Here is a 20,714-nt window from a genome sequence, read left to right on the forward strand (position 1 = left end):
GGTGTGTTCTCAAATATTATTTTCAATGTGTTCTCAAATATAAGGATTCTATTCTTTTTTTCTTTGAACAAAAGAGCTATAAAGTAAACAGCTAGTCACTCTATTTTTTTATGTTTATTCCTAACCTTATAGATCTCTCTGTTGTAATAGTTGCTGTTTATTAATGGGAGTAACAATGCCATTAGTACTTGCTTTGAATTAATACATTTTCTAATAGAGAAATGAGCTAGTTTTTTCAAACATCATGTAGAATAAAAGGACATATACTTAATCTGAAGTCTGAATGACGTGGGTTAGATAATAGGAAGAAATTCTGGATAGAGGGATGTTAAAATTTGGACAAAAGTATGAAATTGACTGTTTTACAGGCCTTTAAAAATAAAACAGATGTTCATATCTGAGATGTCTCATTGACTTACGCCTTACCTTACTGACTGATTCTGAAATATCTTCTTTCGCCCCGGCCAGTTTGGCTCAGCAGTTAGAGCATCGACCTGTGGACCAAAGGGTTGTGGGTTTGATTCCTGATCAAGGGCACATACATGGGTTGTAGGTTAAAATCCCAGTTGGGGTTGTGTGGGAGGCATCCAATTGATGTGTCTCTCTTACATTAATGATTCTCTCTATCTCCTTCCCTCCCATTCTATCTAAAAATCAATGGAAAAATATCCTTGAATGAGAATGAACGAAAAATTAAAAATTAAATAAAATATCTTCTTCATATTCTCAGTAAAGTTTTTTTCTCTTTTTTCAAGAGCAATTTCTATTTTACCAGGAATACCGAGACTATCTTAAGTGAACCTCCTCCTCTGTCTTTCTCTTAATACCTAAGTCCTTTGTCTCTGTTTTCTCTTCCTTTTTCCTAATTTCAAGAAGTGTCCTTCTCAAAGATTTATTCCCCCTTTTCTTTGTGATCAATTAGTTGTAAGACACCACTGCACTCGGACCAGCCTCCCCCTTTTCTTTGTATTCTAGTTTCTGTTTTCTGGTGACTTCTAAGGAAACTTCAACCTTATTCTCATGTTTATTTTTCTCTCTCCAGCATCATATGTCTGTTCATCCTACAATATTCAGTTCAACACACTCAGTGGTAGGGAGTTCATTTCTAGTGCAGACAATTAAAGTTATCCCACGAGATTCTCCCTCTGCCCTAGTACTTCTCTTTATTTATAGTCACAGTTACTTATGATGTCACTGGCAACATTTAAAAAGCACAAATTGCCTTGGCTGATTTGGCTCAGCGGTTGGAGCGTCGGCCTTGAAAACCATGAAAGGGGATTTAAACATTATTTTGAAGATGATTAGAAATAATCAAAGTTTTCAAACCAGTTTAGATTTGGCTAGAAAAGTCACTTTGCTTTATGGAGAGTGGTTTTTTTAAGAGTAAAGTTGAGACTGAGAGATCATGTAGGTTATTAGTGATAAATCAGCAATGAAATGGAGAGGACCTAAACTAAGGCAGAGTGATATAGAAATGAGACTGACCTGAGATATTTGGGTTCGAGAATCAACAAGATTTAGTGAGCAGTGGAAGATGGGGGTAAAAGAGCAGGACCCAGCACAACATTCCCAGGGTTCTAATGTGGGTGACCCATAGATGTTCTCCTATTGCCCTAATGGTGATACAAAAGATGAAGCAGGTTTGAAGGGGAGAGATAAAAATAAATAAAACCAATGTCTTCCTTAACTTCCTGTTGTGACAGTTTTTATGTTATGTTACTTGCCTTGATAACTTTATAATAACCTTTTGAAATACCACACTGGATTTAATGAGCAGTGGAATATGTTTCTCTCACATCGATGTTTCTCTCTTTCTCTTCCCCCCTCTCTCCCCTGCTTCTCTATCTGAAGACAAATGCAAAAAATGTCCTCGGATGAGGATAAAAAAAATTTTTTTTAAAGAGGAATGAGTTTATTTATTTTTTATTTCTATTTTTTTCATCCTCACCTGAGGACATTTTTCCATTTTTTGTACAGATAGAGTGGGAGGGAGAGAGAGGAAGAGAAAGAGAGAGAGAAACATCGACGTGAAAGGGACACATCGAGTGGCTGCCACCCGCACGACCAACCAGGGCCGGGGACAAACTGCAACTGAGGTACATGCCCTTAGCGGGAACCGAACCCGGGTCTCTCCGGACCGCAGGCCGACGCTGTAACCACTGAGCCAAACCGGCCAGGGTGAGGAATGAGTTTAGAACTTCCTAAAATCTTTTTCAGCTGTGTGCTCATGAGGTTTTTATAGATTGCCCCAATAATTGTATAATAGCCTGAAATTCCATCATATCTTTCAAATAAGACTTTTATTATGCTAGAAAGCTTCTTGCTGCCCTCTTGTGTAAAGGTAGGTAATACTGCTAATTAACAATGCTCAGAAAAGTTAAGTAATTTTCATCTAAATTTAATTAAGACCAGCCTTTTTCACATTTTTAGTATTTTTATATCTTTACAGATTCTCAAGCATAATTACTAATGGGAATTTCTTCCCTTTTGGGGTATATCTGAGGTGACTGACATATTTATTTATTTGAACTTACAGTGCCACATTTGGCCAACTACCAACCTCAAAACAAAAGAAAATAAAAATAAGTCTTGGTGAGGTAAACTCTACAATATCCTATTTGACATTTTAGAAGTTGCTTTGGAGTGTAAGTATTTTATTTTATTTCTGATTAAAAACAGAAGAGAGCAGAATTTTCACTGATACATCACCTAAGGCAACAGAAACAAAGGAAAAAATGAACACATGGGACTACATCAAACTAAAAAGCTTCTGCACAGCAAAAGAAACAACCATCAAAATGGAAGGGCAACCCACTGTATGGGAGAACATCATTGCCAATGATATATCAGATAAGGGGTTAATTTCCAAAACATACAGAGTATTCATACAACTCAACAAAAGGAAGACAACCCAATTAAAAAATGGGCAGAGGAGCTGAATAGACACCTCTCCAAACAGGACATACAAATGGCCAAGAGACATATGAAGAAATGTTCAACATCACTAATCATCAGAGAGATGCAAATTAAAACAACAATGAGGTATCACCTCACACCTATCAGAATGGTTGCCATCAACAAATCATCAAACAAGTGTTGGCGAGGCTGTGGAGAAAAGGGGACTCTAGTGCACTGCTGGTGGGAATGCAGACTAGTGCAGACACTATGGAAAACAATATGGTGCTACCTCAAAAAATTAAAAATTGAACTGCCATTTGACCCAGTGATTCCACTTCTAGGAATATATCCTAAGAAGCCTGAAACACCAATCAAAAAGAATATATGTACCCCCATGTTCATAGCAGCACAATTTACAATAGCTAAGATCTGGAAACAGCCCAAGTGTCCATCAGTAGACAAATGGATAAAAAAGCAGTGGTACATATACACAATAGAGTACTATGCAGCTGTAAGAAAGAAAGATCGCACCCTGGCCGGTTTGGCTCAGCGGTTAGATCATCGGCCTGTGGTCTGGAGAGACCTGGGTTCGGTTCCCGCTAAGGGTATGTACCTCGGTTGCAGTTTTTCCCCGGCCCTGGTTGGGTCGTGTGGGTGGCAGCCACTCGATGTGTCCCTTTCACATCGATGTTTCTCTCTCTCTCTCTTCCTCCCACTCTATCTCAACAAAATGTTGAGCCCTGGCCGGTTTGGCTCAGCGGTTAGAGCGTCGATCTGCAGTACAGAGAGACCCGGGTTCGGTTCCCGCTAAGGGCACGTACCTCGGTTGCAGTTTGTCCCCGGCCCTGGTTGGTCATGCGGGTGGCAGCCACTCGATGTGTCCCTTCACATTGATGTTTCTCTCTCTCTCCCTCCTGCTCTATCTGAACAAAAAATGGAAAAATGTCCTCGGGTGAGGATAAAAAAAAAACAACAAAATGTTGAAAAATGTCCTCTTGGTGAGGATTAAAAAAAAAAGAAAGATCGCTTATCCTTTGATACGACATGGAGGGACCTGGAAAGTATTATCCTAAGGCAAGCAGAAAAAGACAAATACCACATGATCTCACTTATATATGGAATATAATGAATATAACAGTCTGAGGAATAAAGTAGACCCAGAAACACAGAAGTAGGGTACAGACTGACAACCCTCAGAAGAGGGGTTGGTGGGGGGGTGGGAAGAGATAAACCACAGAACTTATATGCATGTATGCATAACCAATGGACATGGACAACAAAGCAGGGGACTGGGCGGGGGGGGAGGGGGAAGAGGGTGTCAATGGGGCATAAAAGGAGAAACATCTGTAACAAAAATAATAAACAAACAAACAAACAAAAAAACAAAACAGAAGAGCCCTGGCCGGTTTGGCTCAGCAGTTAGAGCATCGACCTGAGAGACCCGGGTTTGGTTCTCGCTAAGGGCACGTATCTCTGTTGCAGTTTGTCCCCGGCCCTGGTTGGGTCATGCGAGTGGCAGCTACTCATTGTGTCCCTTTCACGTCCATGTTTCTCTCTCTTCCAATCTCTCTCTCCTACTCTATTTGAACAAAAAATGAAAAAAATGCCCTCAGGCGAGGATTAAAAAAAAAGAAGAAGAAGAAGAGATTGAAAAGTTATAGAGGTGGTTTTTTGTTTTGTTTTTAGTTTGATAATATAAGACTAACAATGAAAATAGAATGATGGATGGAAAAGTATACCAAGACATATCATAAATTGATGAAAACCAGTGAAAAAGAGAAAAACTTTAAAAGCAGGCAGAGAAAAAGAGACATACAGAAGAACAAAGGATGAAAGTAAACTTCTTACTAGAAAGTGTGCAAGTCAATGATGATGGAATGAAATCTTTAAAATACTGAAAGGAGCCCTGGCGGGTTTGGCTCAGCAGTTAGAGCGTTGGCCTGCGGTCCAGAGAGACCCGGGTTCGGTTCCTGCTAAGGACATGTACCTCGGTTGCAGTTTGTCCCCGGCCCTGGTTGGGTCGTGTGGGTGGCAGCCACTCGATGTGTCCCTTTCACATAAATGTTTCTCTCTCTCTCTCTCTCTCCCTCCCACTCTATCTGAACAAAATATCGAAAAATATCCTTGGGTGAGGAAAAAAAAAGAAATATTGAAAAGAAAAAGAAACACCTGTCAACTGAGAATTCTATATCCAGCAAAATTATTCTTCAAAAATAAGAGCTAAATAAAGACATTTTCTAGACAAAAGCCATAATAATTTGTCTCCAGGAAAGGTACACTACAAGAAATATGCCAATAGTGGAAATATAATGAAATACTAAAAATATTTTGTTGATCCAAAAGAAGGCTGGAAAAAAGGTACAAATAATATATGGGACAAATAGAATAACTAACAAGATGATAAATATAAACCAAACCATATCAATAATTAAATAATAAATGGTCTAGTTATACGTTTGAAAGTTGTTAAAAGAGTATATCATAAATGTTATCACCACACACACACACACAAAGTCATAATATAAAGACATAGATAAATTAAAAATAAAAGGGTAGAGAAAGATATTCCATGCAGATAGTAATCAAAAGAAAGCCAAATAAATGTCAAAGTAGAATTCAGAACTGGGAATATTACCAGGGAGAAAGAGTAATATAATGATAAAGGGGTCAATTCATCAAAATGTAAGAGCAGAATCAATTAATCCAAAAAGCTCATTCTTTGAAAAGATAAATAAAATGGATAACTCTCTACCTAACAATCAAGTGAAACAAAAGAAGGCACAAGCTACCAATATCAAGAATGAAAGGAAGGGGCATCATTATAGATCCTACAGAGAAAGGAAGAATAATAAGGAAACTTTATTCCAATAAACGTGGAGGCTTAGATGAAATGCACAAATTCCTTGAAAGGTGCAAATTTTCAAAATTGACTCAAAAAGATACAGGAAACCTGAGTAGCTCTACATATAGTAAAGAAACTGTATTTGTAAATACAGACCTTCTCACGACCAAAACTTTAGCCCAGATGGCTTAGCTTGATAAGTTCCATCAAACATTTAATGAAGAGTTAGTATCTGCCCTCATACATTTTAGAAAATAGAGGAAGGAGGAAGCATTTTCCACCTCTTTATGAGGTCAGGGCTAACCGAATAGAAAACCAGACAAAGACAAGCAAATAAAACTACAATCTAAAGTTCTTCATAAATGTAGACACAAAAATCACTAACAAAATATTAGCAAGTCCATTCCAACAATATACAAAATAATAATAGTACATCATGATCAAATGGGGTTTTATCTCAGGAAGGCAACGTTGGTTTAATATTTAAAATCAAAATAAGTTACTGTATTAACAGAACAAAGGAGAAAAAACAATCATTGCAATGGGTGTGGGAAAAGCATTGGGAAAATACAACACACATTTGTGGTTTAAAAAAATATCTCAGCAAACCTAAGTAGAAAGGATCTTGATGTGTACCAAAAACCTCTGTCATCATAGTTAAGAAAGACTGAACTTTCTCCCTGAGACTGGAAACAAGGCAAAGATGTTTGTTTTTACCATTTTTATTTTATGTTACCAGAGGTCCTAACCAGGGGAATAAGGGGAAGCCAGAAGTAAAACTCTCATTATTCACAGATGTCATGATTATGTAGAAATCTAAGGAATCTACAAAAAAGCTACTAAAACGAATAATTGAAATAAAGTAAGGTTGAAGGATACATAGTCAAAATACAAAAATCAATTTTATTTCCATATACTAGCATTAAACAAGTGGTAAATGAGTTTTTTTAAAACAATATACTTTATAACATCAAAAATTGTGAAATTCTTAGGAGTAAATTTAGCAAAGTATGTGTATACTGAAACCTACAAAGCATCATTGGGAGAAATTAAAAATCTAAGTATGTTCCTGATGGGACTATAAGATGGTACAATCAATCACTTAGAAAGGTATGGCAATTTATGATAGTATTAGATATACATTTACCATATAGCCTAGCAATTTCACTCCTAATTTATTTTTTACTCAAGATAAAGGAAAGCATATGTTTGAACAAAGACTGTACAAAATGTTCATGACAATTTTATTCATAATAACCATAAATTAAAAACATCCCAAAGGTCTGTCAAGCAGTGAATGAATAAATAAATAATTGGTGGTATACAATAAAATACTACTCAGCACTAAAAAGCGTCAGGCAACTGATACTCGTAGCAATATGGATGGATATAAAAAATGAAGAGTACATACTAGATGATTTTACAAAAGTCTGAAAAGGGCAAATACAGTCTATAGTGACAGAAAGAAGATCAGTGTTTGCCTAGGACTGGGGTGATATTGGGGTTGATTGTAAACGATCACAGGGGAATGATTTGGCAACCCAAGATAGAAATATCCTCTATCTTGATTGTAATGGCAGTTACACAATTTTAAACATTTGTGAAAACTCCACAAATTATGGTTGAAAATGGATGCAATTTATTTATGTATCAGGAAAGTTGCTTTTCAGAGAATGAATTAGTTGAGGTTTGGTTTGAATTTTAGAGGGAAGGTTTTGGGTTTGGGAGAGGCACCACGCATTTCCTGAAGGGACACATTTCATAGAAACAGTATTTAAGTACAAATATCTTTCTGTCATCTTTAATGTGTTTCTGAAAAATTCTGCCATTATAGGAAAAATATTGATTTTGGTAGGAAAAGCTATGCTGCATTCCACCCTGGTTGGTGTTGCCCAGTGGTTAGAGCGTTAGCATGTGCACCAAAGGGTTGTGGGATTGATTCCCAGTCAAGAGCACATACCTGGAGCCCCAGCCCCAGTCAGGATGTGAGCGAGAGGCAACCAATAGATGGGTCTCTCTCACATTGATGTTTCTTTCTTTCTCTCCGCTCCCCCGTCTCTCCCTTCCATTCTCTCTAAAAACCAATGGAAAAATATCCTCTGGTGAGGATTAACAACAACCAAAAAAACTGTCATGCATTCCATCCCAACCTAAGATATCCAAACAAAATTTATAGGCAGGGAAGGATATCAACTGAACATTGAGAACAGGTTTAAGTAATAAGTGAGAATTTGGAAGTAAATAAATACAGATTATATAACATAATGTAATGAAGCTTTATTGTGTTTACCAAAGGAAGAAGAGAATATTTGAGAGTGGATGGTAGTTGTGGAGATGGATTGTGAGAGTCATTCTTTGGAAGGTGCATTCTTCTTGCTGCACCATTTTCTTCATTAATTTTTTTCAGTCTTTTGGGGACTCAAATTATCTAACTTAAACTGCACTTAAAAATAGAGTCATAATATAAACACGAGAGCACTTTATTTATTTTATCATCACTGAGGACATTTTTGCATTTATCTTCAGGAAGAGAGGGAGGAAGAAAGAGAGAGAAACATGTATGTGAGAGAGACACATCGACTGGTTACCACCCCATACAACCCCAACCAGGGCCAGGGACAAACTGCAACCGAGGTACATGCCCTTAGTGGGAACCAAACCCGGGTCTCTCTGGTCCAAGAGCTGACGCTCTAACCGCTGAGCTAAACCGGCCAGGGTGAGAGCATTTTAAATCACGTGGAAATAATGCTAGTTCAAAGTGATTAAAGAATTATAGGCCTTGACCAGTTTGGCTCAGCGGTTGGAGTGTCGGCCTGTGGGCCAGAGAGTCCCAGGTTCAGTTCCCAATAAGGGCATGGACCTTGGTTGCAGTTTGTCCCAGCCCCAATTGGTTTTATGTGGGTGGCAGCCAATCGATGTGTCTCTCTCACATTGATGTTTCTCTCTCTCTCTCTTTCCCCCTCTCTCCCTCCTGCTCTATCTGAGGATAAATGCAAAAATGTCCTCAGGAGAGGATTTAAAAAAAAAAAAAGAATTGTAGGTGATGTTATTCCTTCATCTCTCTTGCTTGGCATATATACACAAAGCAAATGTTTGGGGTTTGTTCAAACACAGCACACAATGCAAATTTGGTCCGATTGATGTTCTCTGACTGGGGAATGATAGTGTTGAATAGAATGTGCCAATGTTGAAACAGCACTTTTATAACACCATCCTGTAACAATAAATGTCTATTGTATTTTATACACCAGAAACGATTAGATTATAACATGCTTTAAAAAGATACCCTTCCAAATAGCAACAAGAATTTAAGATACCAAAAATTACCATGGACACAGACAACAATGTGGCGAAGGCCCAAGAGGGTTGGGGGTGGCTGGGGAAAGAAAGGAGGGGAAATGGGGGACATCTGTAATACAGATGTTGTAATACAGATGTTGTGTCAACAACAATAACAAAAAAGTTACCAAAATTTTTTTAAAGTAGTGAACAGTCATTATGTGAGAAGTCTGCATTTACCATAGACCTGGAATTTGGAAAGTGAATTTAGATCAATAGTCTTGTATGTCTTTCATTTTAATTCTTTAAAACAAGCTGAAATCATATCTTTTGGGAAATATATACCCGGAATGTTTAGACTTCTACTGAATGCTGTTTCCTCTTCCTAGAAAACGTTGTCCATTACCCTGGCTCTGTTTCTGTGCTTCTGTACATTCCTCTGTTATAGGACCAATGTATAAATGGTGTATATATCTCTAGTCTGTGAACTCCTTTCGGTCAAGGACCATGAGCAGATAACTGTAGCAGAGTGGTTAAGAGCACCAGCTCTGGAATTAAGGTCACCTGGGTTCTAATCCTACCCTACCACTTATTAGCTGTATAAACTTGAGCAAGTTATGTAACCTCTGTGTGCCTCATTCATAAAATGGGAATGATAAATGGTACCTGCATGTAGGGTGTTGTGAGGATTTTCAGTAATGATCACACATGTTAAATGCTTTGAATAATGCCCAACATACCACTCAGAAATGTCAGCAGTCGTGGTTCTTAGCCATCCCGCAGCACACTCTTCCCCGATTGTGCTTGAAGTTCTGAACAGTGTGTAATGAACAGGTTAACATCACAGTCAGGTGGAATTTAGGGCTGAGCAGGTTAAGTGACGTGTGGAGTGGAGCAGGGTACAATTTGTTTTGAATAAGAGGTGAGAAGAATAATGTCAAGTCAGCACCAGGAAAGAAGCCACTTATGAGAACAAGTGAGAACGTTGCCCACAAATATATTAAGAATGTGAAAAACAGACTCCTGGATACAGAGAACAGACTAATAGCTGTCAGGGAGGAGTGGGTGTGGGGGCTGGCTGAAAAAGGTGAAGGGATTAAGTAATAACAAAAACAGACAACAGTATGGTTATTGCCAGAGGGAAAGGAGGGTGTCGGGGGAGATGGACTAGGGCATAGTGGGGATAAATGGTGGCAGAAAGAGATTTGACTTCAGGTGGTGAGCACACAATGCGGTACGCAGATGATGTGTTATAGAGTTGTACATCCCAATAAATTCAGTAAAGAAAAGAATCTAAGAATGAGTTCAGATTAGAAAATTATTCTACTGAGCCACACAGGACTAAAGGGCAACCATGTTAACTAGTGTGACAATTATGGAGGTTCTTTTGGACTCAGAAGTTATACCATAGGAATAACTGAGCCAGTGCAGTGATTTTCTGAATCTTTTTATCCTTCAAAATGTGAATGCAAAAAAGTCAGCATTACTACTCCTATCCAAAAATGTTGTGTTCAATAAATACATATTGAATGAACAAATTTCACAAAAGAAACTCATTTTTATTCTTCTTAGTATCTTCAGGGCATAGCACAGTAATGAGCACATGTAAAGTCTGTAATTAAATGCTTTTATAATTATCTACCTTGCTCATGGTCTGAGTTAGGATTGCTAATTCACTTGTTACATCTAACCAATCATTTACTTGTATTGAGGATTACTTAGTTTTCATACAACTTTAATCTTTCACTTCATGGATTTTGATATGTTTAAATGTATAGCTTTGTTGAATGTTTTTTCATCTAATGCATTTGCATTAATCTAATCTACTTATATTAAATCTAATTGCGTTCTGACTTCCTGGGATGAATATTTAGTCATTCAACAAAAGAAACAGTTTTCAAATAATTATTCATAGTGTCTAAGCAATCTAAGTAGTGTACTTACTTTAATTCAAATAAATATCTCTGCTTTCTAAAAGGACATATACATACAAATTCTGATGTTATCTGAATTTAAACAGAATTGAATTCATGAAGTATATTTTTTCTTGAAGTAAATGGTAGTAATGTCCCAGTGCCCAGATATTTTTTTCAGTCGATTATTTATCAAGAAGAAAGGGCTTCTTGCCCTGGCCGGTTTGGCTCAGCGGTTAGAGCGTTGGCCTGCGGTCCTGAGAGACCCGGGTTCAGTTCCCGCTAAGGGCGCGTACCTCGGTTGCAGTTTGTCCCCGGCCCTGGTCGGTTGTGCGGGTGGCAGCCACTCGATGTGTTCCTTTCACATCGATGTTTCTCTCTCTCTCTCTCTGTTCCTCTCTCTCCCTCCCACTCTACCTGAACAAAAAAAAAAAAAAGGAAAAATGTCCTCGGGTGAGGATAAAAAAAAAAAAAAGAAAGAAAGGGCTTCTTCTTTTTTTTCTTTCCAGTGCTTCAGGATAGAGGTGAGAACTGGATGCCTGTGTCTTCAGTGGAGAAACTCAGGTTCTTTTGCCTTCGATCTTCCCTGTGCAAAGGCTTTTCTTTATTTAATAATAATTTTATAAACTTTATTTTTAGAGAGAGAGAAACATTGATTGGCTGCCTCCTGCACACCTTCTCCTGGGGTTTTAGCCCAAAACCCGGGCATGTGCCCTGACCAGGAATCAAACTAACAACCTTTCATGATGTTCAGCCAAGCCACACTGGCCAGAGCCCTATGCATGTAATTTTTGCACAGTTCTATATTTTTTATAAAAGCCGCTTTTTTGAGATATTTTTCACATACCATAAAATTTAAAGTGTATAGGTCAATGAGTTTTTTGTATATTCATAAAACTGTGCATAATCTAATTTTGGAATATTTTCATCACCCAAAAAGATACCCCATACCCATTAGCAGTCACTCTCATTCCCCCAACTCTACTCCTAGTCCCCAGTCATCCATAAGTAATCACTAATCTACTTTCTGTCTTGATTTCATTCCTTTTTATTGCCAACTAATATTTCATCATATGGCTATATCACGTCATTCATCAGTTGATGGACATGTGGGTATTTTCACTTTTTGGCTATTATGAAAAGACTGCTATGAACATTTGTGTAAAAGTTTATGTGTCCTCACCATTTTAAACTTTATTTTGATGGGGAAGAGGAACAGAATTTCTGTATTATATTTAAGACTTGCATTAAAATGCCCTGGATATAGTTTTAATTTACCATGAGTATAGCATATATGCAATGATTGAAATACATTTTACTAAAGTAGTAGGTAACTCAGCCATTTATAGTCTCTCCCTTGTCTTTTTGAGTCACTTAGAAATTGACTGAGTAAGCAAAAACAACCTTCTTTGCTTTTATCACTTTCAGTATTGGGTTTCGTTTCACGGGACTCTAGAGTTTGATATTTCATATCTTGAGAAAGAATGGAGAAGAATGACTTACTGTGAATCCATTTACAGTTGGTTGTCAATCTTGGATCATGAAAAGCTGAATGACAATAGGTCATATCCTCTATTTTGTTATTTTTAATCTCAGTCATATATTTTTGTTGTGCTTAGAGTGAAACCGAAAGAGAATCTATACACTTGGAATGCTGAACAGCTCTTGCATACAGAAATTAATTTCTGTATTGGCATTAACCTCAAAGACATATCATTGATTGTACAAGTGAAGTGAGTGTACCCAATAGCTCAGGCTGAACTTGGGCAATCATAAGAGAGTAGTTCAAAGAATGTGATTAATGATTAAGTGTGTTATCTGGCCGTTGACTCAACTTTGGATTTGGGGGTTTATTTATTAGAAATAGGACCCCTTAATCAAATGAGCTAAATAAGTAGTCAAATTAGACATAGTTTCAATTAAAATAAACTTTTTATCAAATTATGAAAACTAGTTTTTATAGCCTACCTTTAAAAAAAAGTTTATGGTTCCAGTTTGTCCCTGGCCCTGGTCGGGGACCTGAGGGAGGCAGCCACGTCAATGTTTCTCTCTCTCTCTCCCTCCCACTCTATCTGAAGATAAATAGAAAAATATCCTTGGGTGAGGATTTTTTTTTAAAGAAGGAGGTTTAACCCGGCCGGTGTGGCTCAGTGGATTGATTGTCGTCCCATGGACTAAGAAGTCCATGTTCGATTCCAGGTCAAGGCACGTGCCTTGGTTGCAGGCTTGATTCCCAGGGGGGGGGATGCAGGAGGCAACTGATCGATATATCTCTCTCACATCAATGTTTCTATCTCTCTCTCCCTTCTCTCTAGAAAAATCAATAAAAACGTATTTAAAAAGTTTTAAATGAGGCTTAGTCATCTATGTTTGGTTACAGGAATGCTAATTTATTGGAATCAACATGAATATAGACAAAAAGACAAAAAACTGATTTATTCAGTTATTTTATGGAATTAGGTAAGGTTGATCTTATAGACACAAGGATTTTTTTTTTAATTATTTTTCCTTTATTGATTTTTAGAGAGAGAGGAAGGGAGAGAGATAGAAACATCGATGAGCGAGAACATCAATTGGCCACCTCCTGCATGCCCCCCACTGGGGTTCGGGCCCACAACCTGGGCATGTGTCCTGACTGGGAATCGAACCGGCGACCTCTTGGTGCATGGGTCAACACTCAATTATTGAGCCACATGGGCCAGACAAGGATTTTTTTTTAGACACAAGGATTTTTAACACATTAAGATAGCATGCTCCAGCCATGACTTTATAAATCTTTTTTTTTTTTTTTTTTTCAAATAAAAAATAAAAGCATTTAAATAAAACCATGATAGATGGTTTCATTTTCTGAAAATCTTGTGAAAACTTCTATCTTGAGAAGAAACTAGACTTGGGAGCAAATCATTTGACTTCATTGTGATTTGGTTGTTGACTGTCACAGTTTTTTTTTTTTAATCCTCACCCGAGGACATTTTTTTCCATTTTTTGTTCAGCTAGAGTGGGAGGGAGGGAGAGGACGGGGGAGAGAGAGAGAGAAACATCGACGTGAAAGGGACACATCGAGTGGCTGCCACCCACATGACCAACCAGGGCTGGGGACAAACTGCAACCGAGGTACGTGCCCTTAGCGGGAACCGAACCCGGGTGTCTCTGGACCGCAGGCTGACGCACTAACCGCTGAGCCAAACCGGCCAGGGTGACTGTCACAGTTTTTTGCTGAACAAAATATGATGAAGAATAATTATAATTGGCTTGATTTCTGCCAAACTGTAGATAGGCCAAATTTATTATTTGTGGTTTAATTTCTTAAAAGCTGGGCCATGTCTTTTTTTATTGATATTTTTAGAGCGGGTGGGGCGAGAGAGATAGAAACATTGATGTGAGAGAGATACATTGATTGGCTGCCTCCTGCACGCCCTCCACTGGGAATCAAGCTCATAACCCAGTCATGTGCCCTGACCAGGAATCAAACAGGGACCTCTCAGTCCATGGGATGACACTCAATCCACTGAGCCACACTGGAACCACACTGGCCAGGCAGGGCTGTGTCTTATAGTACTACTTTGGTATACACAGGAAATCCCATGGCTGGGAATTGAGCGGGTATTTTGGGCTTATTTTAAGATCTACTTGCATTTTGCACCAGTGGCCTAGTGAAAATATTTATTTATTTATTTATTTATTTATGTATTTATTTATTTATTGCATGCCCCTAGTCCCCTAGTGGGAACTGAACCCAGGACTCTCTGGTCCACAGGCCAGCGCTCCAACCGCTGAGCCAAACCGGCCAGGGCGTGAAAAGCTTTTAGTGCAGCAGTCGACGCTCAACCACTGAGCCACACCGGCCAGTGAAAAGCTTTTAAAAAGTAGCTATCTTTAGCTTGTCTGGGTGTTCCTAGATAGTACATTCTTAAAAGCTTGGTTCAAATATCACCTCTTTTCTAAAGCTTTTTCTATCCATCCAACCCAAACCCTCTGCAGAATTAAGTATCCACATTTCTGTCCTTATAATGTGTTATATACTTCTCTTATAGCTTTGATGATATTGTTTGATAATTATTTTCCAGCCTCTCTTCTGCTAAGATTCTGAAGGTTAAGGATTGTATTGTGATCTTAACACTAAGAACAATGTTTGGCATTAGAGGTACAGATTAAGATTGATAAAAATTCTAATTCTTTGGTTGAATGTTTTAATTTCTCTGTTCTTCATAAAATATCATCTCTACTTTTAGCTTTGTGGAAGAAATATGCTTTGTGATCATAATTTTAATAAAACAAAACCCTGCCTCCTTTTTTAGTAATGAATTAGAACTACAGAGAACTGGAGACAAAATAAAGAGCCTGGATAATATAGGTTAGTGGTTCTCAAACTTTAGCGTGCATCATAATCACCTGAGGGGCTTTTTCAAACATGGATTCTTGGGTCCAACCTCTAGAGTTTCTGATTCAGTAGCTGTGGGATGAGGGCCTGAGAATTTGTCTGACATGTTCCCAAAGTGATGCTGATTGGTTGGTCCAGGGACCACACTTTGAGAACCCCTGATGTAGTTATAAATTCTAACTAATCTGCCTTAAAGACCTCCCGTATATTGAAATAGGATCTGTTCCTGATCTCTCCACCAGGCCCTCTCTTTAAGGTCTTGGAAGGGAAAGCACTCCATAATTGCAAAGCTCTCCACAGACATCTATACAGCACAGTTAAGCTGTTGATCAAATTTTAGTGCCCAAAGGGAAGGAGGGGTTTTCTAAGGAAGATTGGTTGATCTCTCTTGGTGTCTCATCATCTGTAATTATGAGTATGTAATGTGCATGTAGGAAGAACTTGTTGACTAGCTGATGAAACTGGGTTAGGGCTCTAAGTTTCTGGTTTTGAGGCCAGTAGTCTGACATCTATAAAGTGCTTCTTTCACTTTTACTTCTGTATTGGTATAAATGCAAATAAAATTAATGACCAAGATATTTTAAGTTTAATTATTAAGCATTATAGTAAGTATTTATATAGCATCTAATTAACCATATTTTTTCCTTCTGTTATATTTAGCTATATTGATTACCCATAAATTGTTTTTAAGATACTAAATGAGGGCCAGTACTGTTAATGAAAGAGTGTTTTTTTCATTCTGTACATGTTTATTGTATGTTAACTATGTATAGGTTAAGCTCTGGATTTTCAGTGATACAGACTATTATAAACAGTATATATAATTTTCTGGCTGAGGATTGTTTTGCATTCCAATTATTTTAAATTTATAATTCACGAATGTTGTAAATAACATTATTCGGAAATATCAAAGCTGGATATTCTGAAAAAACAGAAGGCTAACTACCTGTTATTTCTAATCACAAGGAAAATAACCACTGCCATATGACTTCCTAAGCAGACATATCATAGTCAAGTTCTTACCTGATTGTGATGTGTTTTTAAAAGAAATTCGTAATCAAGTGAAGACAGTAATTGTTGTACCTTTGTACTACTACATGATTTTAGAGGAAAAATAAATTTTAAATTAAGGCTTACTGGATAGCTACTATATATTGTACATTTTTTCCAAGTTCATGAGGGAAATTATCTTTAATAGTCTCTTCCACTTATGAATTATAGTCTGATCAGATTGAGAACATGAGCCATACATACATGAAACCACAGTGCAAACAATTAAAAATCAAATTATCAGCTAGAACAAGTAATTTGCTTTAAATTGGATAAATCAGCATCTATGAAGGAAAAGAGTGATCAAAGTGAAGTGGGATTAATGAGGTCATCATTTATATACATAGTTGATAGCATGAGGGCAAACTAGTTGAAATTTAGCTGGACTAGTGAAAGTTTAGATTAAGCTGTTCCTTTTTGTAACTTGTTAGCTATTGGATTGCCCTAGACCTTAAAGTTAGTCTTGCTACTGACCTCTAAAGCTTTTTTCTGAGAAGATTCAATAAATGAATAACCAAGGACTCATTCTCTCCACCTCCCAGAAAATTTTGTAGAAGCAGAATGTTGAACCAAGGGACTTCCATCATAGCTGTTTTAGAGATAAATTGAAAACTGTGTTCTTAGATTTGTCAGTGTGATTTTTTAAATAATTAATAGAAAGGTTGGAAGGCAGCAGCTCCTTATTATTAGGTTTAACTCAAGTTATATTTGGTAGACTTAAAGATATGTATAATCTGCTTTTGATTGGTTGTTTGTAATTTGCCCCTCATCCAAAGAATTTAACGATGGAAATAAACATTCATGACATGAAGAGTCACCTCATTTTTAAGGCTTTTCCTGTCCATCCATTTCCAAGCCCTCTACAGAATTAATTATCCACGTCTCTGTTCCCTGGCCTACTCTTCATTGTGTTATGTTATGTAATGATAATGAGAAAAGGCTATATTTCCAGAGAAACATTTGGTGAGATTTTCTTTTTATTATGGACATTTTTCAAGCATATACTAACTACAGAGAATGCTATAATGAACCCCACATCTTCATCCCAGCTTTATTAATTGTCAACTTTCTGCCATTCTTGTTTTATGTCCATCCCCTTAAATCACACTTTTTTGTTGTGGTTGTGTTGTAGGCTGGAGTATTTTAAAGTGAATCAGTACCATTTCATTTATAAATACTGCAGTATGCATCTCTAACCAAGAAGGCCTTTAAAAAAAAAACAAATCAAACAAACATAATTTTACACAAAATCAAATAATTTCTTAATTACAACTAATAGTCCATATCTAGTTTGGCTCAAAATTGTGTTTTTTACAATTGATTTGTATGGATCAGGATCCAGACAGGGTCCAGACAGTGTATTCGTTTGATATGAATCTTCAGTCTCCTAATCTTCTGTACAAGAACACTGCCTACTTCCTCATTTTTTCTCATGCTATTTAATTATTGAAGAAACTGGGTTGTTTTTGCAGTATTTCCCATATTTTAAATTTGGATGATTTTATCCTGGTGGTAACATTCCACATCTTCCTCTTCCCCCCAAATTTCTGTAATCTGACAGAATTAGAGAATAAATTGGGTTTGAATTCGGTCTTTTTGGTAAGAATGTTAGATAAGTAGTATTGTGTACTTGCTGTATTTTCACATCAGGAAGCATATGCCTGACCTCTGTCACAGTTTCCATGAAGATTAATGGGTTAAGGTGGTATCTGTCAATGTTTTTCATAATAATGATGATAATAATTATTCTAATAAACCAGCTTTTTGGTTTTCCTGAAATGCAATCCAAAGAAGAAAGGCAGGAAATATGTTAAATTCCTCTTCCTTTTAAAATAATTTTTTTTTTCTTTATTGCTTTCAGAGAGAGGAAGGGAGAGGGAGAGAGAGAGAGAGAGAAATATTGATGAGAGAGAACATTGACTGGCCGCCTCCTGCATGTCCCCCACTAGGGATCAGGCCCACAACCTTGTGCATGTGTCCTGACTGGGAATTGAACCAGCAACCTCTTGGTGCATGGGTCGATGCTCAACCACTGAGTCACACCAGCCGGGTTCCTCCCTCTTTTTATTTATCAATTTTCAGAACATTAAATGAATTGAAGTGACTCAGGGCTTTTTAAAATATTATAGATGTTTGTATTTTATGTTTTCAATCAATTATCAATACTCTCTGACACCCAAAACTTCTCCGTCTTTGAATAGTGGGCACTCCTTCAGGTTGACTCCTGTGCCATTTGATGTGACCCTAGTGATCTTTGGTAACTTCCCTACTTTCAGCATGTCAAGATATCCCAGGTTCATTCCCTTCTCAGACTTGTAATCTCATGCATTTCTCCGAGGAACCTAGTGGCTTTTAGTAGAAATCTACTAAGTATGAATAGTATTCATTGTTACTAGACTGTCATTGCTTCTAGGCCTTTTCCTTGGACAGAGTTGGTAAATAAGTTGTTTTTTCAAAAAGAGAAAGAAATTGTGTTCCTGTCAATATGTCCATTTCAAATTAAAGATGTTAAAGGGGCTCTGGCCGGTTTGGCTCAGCAGTTAGAGCGTCGCCTGCGGACCAGAGAGTCCCGGGTTCGGTTCCCACTAAGGGCACGTATCTCGGTTGCAGTTTGTCCTCGGCCCTGGTTGGGGTGGTGTGGGTGGCAGCCGGTCATGTTTCTCTCTCTTCCTCCCCCCAACTCTATCTGAAGATGAATGCAAAACTGTCCTCAGGTGAGGATTAAAAAAAAAAAAAAAGATGTTAAAGGGTTTCATTTCATCTATTTATTTTTATAATGATATCTTTTCTGTTATGCTGAAATTCTTGGTTACTAATAACTAAACTTATTTGCTTTAACCCACATTAAAACTAGCATCAAGGGAGGGGGGAATCACTGGGGGAAAAAAGGAGAATCATTTGTAACAAAAATTAATCAATAAAAAAAAAAAAAAAAACTAGCATCAAAAGAACTAACTAAATGTAACTGTAAGACTGCTATATGCGTTCAAGGTTTTTCTGTGATTCTCTTATATCCTTAGGATGCATACTTGTAGGACTGTCTTTTTAAATTATTTAAACTTTTGTATTCTGTAGTTATGCCAAATTTTATAGATTCAAATTATTTTCCATTTCTTTTTAAAGATTGCTTTTTCTATTTAATTAATTTTTTTTTTTTTTAATCCTCACCCGAGGATATTTTTCCATTTTTTGTACAGATAGAGTGGGAGGGAGAGAGGAAGGGAGAGAGAGAGAGAAACATCGACGTGAAGGGACACATCGAGTGGCTGCCACCCACACGACCAACCAGGGCCGGGGACAAACTGTAACCGAAGTACGCGCCCTTAGCGGGAACCGAACCCGGGTCTCTCCGGACCACAGGCCGACGCTCTAACCGCTGAGCCAAACTGGCCAGGGCTATTTAATTAATTTTGTATATAAAATATTTATATAGTCTCCCAAAGTAAATCGTATAGAATGAGGTACATTCATAGTATCTAACTTCCAACTCTATTCCTACCCCATCTCTTTTCCCTCCCCTATATAACCATTTGTTAGTAAAAAGGAATACTAGACTTTATTCTTCCATTGTTCCTTTTGAAAATATAAGTAAATATGCATGTGTATTTTCCCCTAGTCCTAATTTTCCACATAAGGTAATATACTATACATACATAATCTTCTGCACCTTGCTTTTTACGCTTAGTACTTTTTGGAGATCTCATAGCAGTGTATAAGTTATCTTCATTCTTTTCACACCTGAACCATACTCCATAATAAGGTTATGCCAGTCCTCTCCCTATTGATGGACATTTGGTTTGTTTCCAGTCTTTGTGTATTACAAATGGGGCTGAAATGAATAGGCATGTGAATACCCTATTGGATATGTTTGCTGATGTCTCTTTGGAAAGCTTCCTAGAAGTGGAACTGCTGGGTCAACGGGTTAAATACCTATGTAATATTACTAGAAGAAAAAGTTCTTGTGCATGGAGATTAATTAAGAATTAAAAAGGAAGCAGAGTTCCTCTTCCCTCATATGTGAATAAATTATTTCAGTAGATAATGTAGTTGACCGTCTGTTTGCTAGGTATACAAAAGGAAGTTCTACAAAACTTTATGAAACATGAAGGTAAATAAAGTAATTTTAGGTTTTGGTAGGTGCTATGAAGGAAATTAATGGGTTTATATAAAAGAATAACTGAAGAGGACTCACATTAGATAGGGTGGTTATGGAAGGCCTCTTTGAAAGGTGATATTTGAGCTGAGACATGAAGGATAAAAGTGATTGACACTGTCATTTATTGACTTTCCTACTGTATATTAGGCAGTATAAAGGATTTTCATGCATTGCTTTATTTAATCTCACAAGGTT

At 37.4% G+C, this 20,714-nt stretch overlaps 1 protein-coding gene across 8 annotated transcripts in view; it reads left to right on the top strand.

Moving 5' to 3' along the window:
• The window catches only part of LIN52 (lin-52 DREAM MuvB core complex component), a 107,303-nt gene that overhangs the window by 70,902 nt on the left and 15,687 nt on the right, over positions 1-20,714 (top strand). The window contains exon 9 of one of the 8 annotated variants that reach the window (XR_004960921.1): positions 15,231-15,603. The exons of 5 other annotated variants lie outside the window; for them this stretch is intronic. The gene's annotated coding sequence lies outside the window, so the exon portion shown is untranslated. Of the gene's footprint in view, positions 1-15,230; positions 15,604-20,714 lie in introns of those variants that run through there. 2 more of the 8 variants (XR_004960920.1, XR_004960918.1) reach the window with 2 other exon arrangements.

The sequence above is a fragment of the Molossus molossus genome, unplaced genomic scaffold, assembly GCF_014108415.1.
Source record: "Molossus molossus isolate mMolMol1 unplaced genomic scaffold, mMolMol1.p scaffold_m16_p_1, whole genome shotgun sequence".
Classification (NCBI taxonomy): domain Eukaryota; kingdom Metazoa; phylum Chordata; class Mammalia; order Chiroptera; family Molossidae; genus Molossus; species Molossus molossus.